The sequence below is a fragment of the Lagopus muta genome, unplaced genomic scaffold (genome assembly GCF_023343835.1).
Source record: "Lagopus muta isolate bLagMut1 unplaced genomic scaffold, bLagMut1 primary scaffold_127, whole genome shotgun sequence".
In the NCBI taxonomy this organism is placed as follows: Eukaryota; Metazoa; Chordata; class Aves; order Galliformes; family Phasianidae; genus Lagopus; species Lagopus muta.
Window position 1 is genome coordinate 1 of NW_026040190.1, and position 6197 is coordinate 6197.

At 62.6% G+C, this 6197-nt stretch overlaps 1 long non-coding RNA gene across 7 annotated transcripts; it reads left to right on the plus strand.

The window, feature by feature from the left end:
* Positions 1 to 104: 104 nt before the first annotated feature.
* LOC125687639 (uncharacterized) lies at positions 105 to 3342 on the plus strand. 7 transcript variants are annotated; one of them, XR_007374280.1, is made up of 3 exons: positions 105 to 185; positions 301 to 1112; positions 2980 to 3342. It is a non-coding gene; the product is annotated as an uncharacterized LOC125687639 (long non-coding RNA). The 7 variants fall into 7 exon arrangements; XR_007374276.1 differs by having other exon boundaries at positions 137 to 625; positions 667 to 1112; XR_007374277.1 differs by having other exon boundaries at positions 137 to 595; positions 667 to 1112.
* Positions 3343 to 6197: the final 2855 nt, after the last annotated feature.

The window sequence follows — 6197 nt, forward strand, 5'->3', positions numbered from 1 at the left end:
GGGGAGGGGGGGGGGGGGGATTGTCGTGTTGTCCCCTGCTGGGTGACAGCGAGAGGACGTGGGGTCACTGCTGGTGATGGGGGGGGGATGTGGGGGGGGGGTGGCAGCAGGGTGACAGCAGGTGGCACAGGGGTGACAACAGGGTGACAGCAGGTGGCACTGGGTGACAGTAGGGTGACAGCAGGGTGACAGCAGGGTGACAGTAGGTGGCACTGGGTGATGGCAGGGTGACAGCAGGGTGACAGCAGGGTGACAGCAGGTGGCACTGGGTGACAGTAGGTGACAGCAGGGTGACAGCAGGTGACAGTAGGTGGCACTGGGTGATGGCAGGGTGACAGCAGGGTGACAGCAGGGTGACGGTGGCACTGGGTGGCAGCAGGTGACAGCAGGTGGCACTGGGTGACAGTAGGTGACAGCAGGGTGACAGCAGGTGACAGTAGGTGGCACTGGTGATGGCAGGGTGACAGCAGGGTGACAGCAGGTGACAGTAGGTGGCACTGGGTGGCAGCAGGTGACAGCAGTGGCACTGGGTGACAGCAGGGTGACAGCAGGGTGACAGTAGGGTGACAGTAGGTGACAGCAGGGTGACAGCAGGGTGACAGCAGGTGACACTGGGTGACAATAGGTGACAGCAGGGTGACAGCAGGTGGCACTGGGTGACAGCAGGTGACAGCAGGGTGACAGCAGGTGACACTGGGTGACATCAGGTGCCCCCAGGTGACCCCATGCCCCCCCCATCCCCATCCCTGTGCAGCCCTGGGGTCCCTTTTCCTATGGGGTGGAAGCGCAGTCCTGGCAGTGGGGTGACAGTGGGGTGACATCAGGTGCCCCCATGCGACACTGGGTGACAGTGGGTGCCCCAGGTGACAGTGGGTGACATCAGGTGCCCCCATGTGACACTGGGTGACATCAGGTGACCCCTTGTGACCCCACGCCCCCCCCCCTTTGGCAGCTGAGGCGACGCCCTGCGCTCCCCGCGCCCCCCTTTTCCTATGGGGCGGAGGTTCGATGCCTGCAGCAGGCGCTGCTCCTCACCCCCTTTGTGGCGGCCCTGGGGGGCGCCTGCTTCCTGGGCACGGCGCTCTGCCTCAGCGGGGATCGGCTGCGCGACGGTGAGGGGGCTGCCGTGTGGGGCAGGGATGTGGGGCAGCCGTGGGGGGAAGGGCTGTGGGGGCATCCCTATTGGGCACCCATGGGGGCAGGGCTGTGGGGCGCCCAGGTGGGGCAGGGCTGTGGGGCACCCATATGGGGCACCCATATGGGGCAGGGCTGTGGGGCACCCATGTGGGGCACCCACGTGGGGCAGGGTGGTGGGGCGCCCAGGTGGGGGCAGGGCTGTGGGGCAGCCATGGGGGGCAGGGCGATGGGCACCCATGTAGGGCAGGGCTGTGGGGCACCCCTATGGGGCAGCCATGTGGGGCAGGGCTGTGGGGCATCCCTATTGGGCACCCATGGGGGCAGGGCTGTGGGGCACCCCTATGGGGCACCCATGTGGAGCAGGGTGGAGGGGCAGCCATGGGGGGCAGGGCTGTGGGGCACCCAGGTGGGGCACCCCATGTGGGGCAGGGTGGTGGGGCGCCCAGGTGGGGCAGGGGTGATGGGGCGCCCCTATGGGGCACCCATGGGAGGCAGGGCTGTGGGGTGCCCATGTGGGGAAGGGCTGTGGGGCACCCCTATGGGGCACCCATGGGCGGCAGGGCTGTGGGGCAGGGGTGGTGGGGGCACCCCTGTGGGGCAGGGCTGTGGGGTGCCCAGGTGGGGCAGGGCTGTGGGGCATCCCTATTGGGCAGCCATGGGGGGCAGGCTGTGGGGGCAGGGTGGTGGGGCACCCTGTGGGGCAGGGCTGTGGGGCACCCAGGTGGGGCAGGGCAATGGGGCATCCCTATGGGGCACCCATGGGGGGCAGGGCTGTGGGGCACCCATGGGGGGGCAGGGTGATGGGGCGCCTCTATGGGGCACCCATGTGGGGCAGGGCTGTGGGGCGCCCAGGTGGGGCAGGGCAATGGAGCATCCCTATGGGGCACCCATGGGGGCAGGGCTGTGGGGCACCCCTATGGGGCACCCATGTGGAGCAGGGTGGAGGGGCAGCCATGGGGGGCAGGGTGGTGGGGCGCCCAGGTGGGGCAGGGTGATGGGGCGCCCCTATGGGGCACCCATGGGGGGCAGGGCTGTGGGGCACCCGGGTGGAGCACCCATATGGGACACCTGTGTGGGGCACCCATGTGGGGCAGGGCTGTGGGGCACCCATGGGAGGAAGGGCTGTGGGGCACCCAGGTGGGGAACTCATGTGGGGCAGGGCTGTGGGGCACCCATGGGGGGCAGGGCTGTGGGGTGCCCAGGTGGGGAAACCCCATGTGTCCCCCATCTGTCACCCCCATGTCACCCTATGTGTCCCCCATGTCACCCCATGTGTCACCTCCGTGTCACTTCCGTGTCCCCCATCTGTCACCCTATGTGCCACCCCATGTATCCCCCATCTGTCACCCTGTCACCCCCATGTCACCCTATGTGTCCCCCATGTCCCCCATCTGTCACCCCATGTGCTATATTCATGTCACTTCCGTGTCCCCCATGTCACCCCATGTCACTTCCATGTCACCCCATGTGTCACCCCCATGTCACTTCTGTGTCCCCTGTCTGTCACCCTGTCACCCCCATGTCACCCCATCTGTCACCCCCATGTCACTTCCAGTCCCCCATGTCACCTCCGTGTCACTTCCGTGTCCCCTATGTGTCACCCCATGTGTCACCCCCATGTCACTTCCATGTCCCCCATCTGTCACCCTATATGTCACCCCCATGTCACCCCATGTGTCACCTCCATGTCACCCCCATGTCACCCCATGTGTCACCTCCATGTCACCCCCCATATCCCCCACCTGTCACCCCACGTGCCACCCCACATGTCCCCCCCATCTGCCCCCCCCCCCCCCAGCCCCGTGTCCCCTTGTTTGTCACCTCTGTCCCTTTTGTCCCCAGAGGCCGCCGTGGGCGCCGAGGACGCGGACGGGGATCTGCTGGTGCCAAGGGGCGGCCGCTCCACCAAAGTGCCGGTGGCTCACGTCCTCGTGTGACCTTGGGGACATGTGGGGCATCAATGGGGACACGTGGGACCTTGGGGACACGTGTGATGTCATTGGGGACACGTGTGTCCCACTTTGACTTTGGGGACACGTGTGGCGTCACTGGGGACACGTGTGGCATTATGGACACATATGACATCGTTGGGGACACGTGTGACATCGCTGGGGACACAGGAGTCCCATTATGACCTTGGGGACACGTGTGACATCCTTGGGGACACTTGTGTCCCATTGTGCCATCAGGGACACGTAGTGACTTTGGGGGGCACGTGTGATGTCATTGGGGACACGTGTGTCCCATTGTGACCATGGGGACACGTGTTCTGATGTGACCTTGGGGACACACGTGACCCTGGGGGCACGTGTGACATCATGGGGAATGCGTGTGGCACCATTGGGGACACGTGTGTCCCATTGTGACCATGGGGACATGCGTGACATCATGGGGGACACGTGACCTTGGGGACACATGTGACATCCCTGGGAACACGTGTGACCTCGGGGACACATGTGACATCATGGGGTCACCTGTGACCTTGGGGACGTGTGACCTTGGAGACACGTGTGACATCATGGGGGACATGTGTGACCCTGGGACACGTGTGAGTCTGGGTGTGACAGTGGGTGGCCGTTGGGGACACACGCGTGTGCTGGCGTGACACTGGGGTCGTGTCTGATGTTGGGGACACGCGTGACATTGGGGACACGCGTGACATTGGGGACACGGTGTGGGGGTGACACCCCAGCGACCCCCATTAAAGGCCATTGAACCCCAGAACGGCTCTGTGGTGTTGGGGGGGGGGATGGGGACAATGGGGGGACAATGGGGGGGGTGACATTGGGGACAGTGACAATGGGGGGGGGGGGGACAGTGGGGGACAGTGACAATGGGGGTGATGGTGACAATAGGGGGGGTGATGATGGAAGGGTGACAGGGAGTGTGACATTGGGGACAGTGACAATGGGGGGTGACAGGGTGACAATGGGGGAGGTGACAATGGGAGGGTGACTTTGGGGGGGGTGTGACATTGGGGACAGTGACAATGGGGGGGGGTGACGATGGGGGGGGTGACAATGGGGGTGACGGGGACAATGGGGGGAGGTGACACTGGGGACAGTGACAATGGGGGTGACATGGTGACAATGGTGATGGTGACACAGCAATGATGGTGACATGGTGACATGGAGGTGGTGACATGGTGACATGAGGGTGACACAGGGACAGGGCACAAGGATGGTGACAAAGGGACGGCAATGGTGACATGGGGACACGGGATGGAGACATGGAGGAGGTGACAGGTGACAATGGTGATGGTGACAACGGGATGGCGATGGTGACATGGGGAGGTGACACAGGGTGGTGACATGGTGACAATGGTGACACAAGGGTGGTGACCAACGGGATGGCGATGGTGACATGGGGATGGTGACATGGAGACAATGGTGACACAAGGGTGGTGACAACGGGATGGCGATGGTGACATGGGGATGGTGACACGGGTGGTGACAATGGTGACAACGGGATGGCAATGGTGACATGGGGAGGTGACATGGGGTGGTGACATGGTGACATGAGGGTGACACAGGGACAGGGCACAAGGATGGTGACAATGGGACGGTGATGGTGACACGGGGACACGGGACGGTGACAGGGAGGAGGTGACATGGTGACAATGGTGACACAGGGATGGTGACAACGGGACGGCGATGGTGACATGGGGAGGTGACATGGGGTGGTGACATGGTGACATGATGGTGACACGGCAATGGTGGTGGTGACATGGGGTGGTGACATGGTGACAATGGTGACACAGGGATGGTGACAACAGGATGGCGATGGTGACATGGGGAGGTGACATGGGGTGGTGGACATGGTGACAATGGTGACACAAGGGTGGTGATAACAGGATGGCGATGGTGACATGGGGATGGTGACACAGGGTGGTGGCATGGTGACATGAGGGTGACACAGGGTTGGGGGCACAAGGATGGTGACAATGGGACAGCGATGGTGACATGGGGGCACGGGATGGTGACAGGGAGGAGGTGACATGGTGACAATGGTGACGATGGTGACAATGGGGATGGTGACATGGTGATGGATGGTTGACATGGGGTGGTGGCATGGTGACATGAGGGTGACACAGGGACAGGGCACAAGGATGGTGACAAAGGGACGGCAATGGTGACATGGGGTGGTGACATGGGGTGGTGACATGGTGACACAAGGATGGTGACAATGGGATGGCGATGGTTGACATGGGGGTGGTGACATGGTGACAATGGTGACACAGGGATGGTGACATGGGGGTGGTGACATGGGGACCACGGGACGGTGACAGGGAGGAGGGTGACTGGTGACAATGGTGACAAAAGGATGGTGACAATGGGACGGCAATGGTGACATGGGGACCACGGGATGGAGACATGGAGGAGGTGACATTGGTGACAATGGTAGATGGTGACAACGGGATGGCGATGGTGACATGGGGAGGTGACATGGGGTGGTGACATGGGGTGGTGACATAGTGACAATGGTGACACAAGGGTGGTGACAACAGGACGGCAATGGGGACATGGGGTGGTTGACATGGTGACATGAGGGTGACACAGGGACAGGGCACAAGGATGGTGACAATGGACGGCGATGGTGACATGGGGATGGTGACACAGGCTGGTGACATGGTGACATGGTGACAATGGTGATGGTGACACGGCGATGGTGACATGGGGACATGGGATGGAGACAGGGAGGAGGTGACATGGTGACAATGGTGACACAGGGATGGTGACAACGGGACGGCGATGGTGACATGGGGTGGTGACATGGTGACAGTGGTGACACAAGGATGGTGACAACAGGATGGTGATGGTGACATGGGGATGGTGACATGGGATGGTGACATGGGATGGTGACATGGGGGTGGTGACATGGGGACACGGGACGGTGACAGGGAGGAGGTGACATGGTGACAATGGTGACAAAAGGATGGTGACAATGGGACGGCAATGGTGACATGGGGACACGGGACGTGGTGACAAGGAGGAGGTGACATGGTGACATGGGTGACGATGGTGACAACGGGATGGCGATGGTGACATGGGGAGGTGACA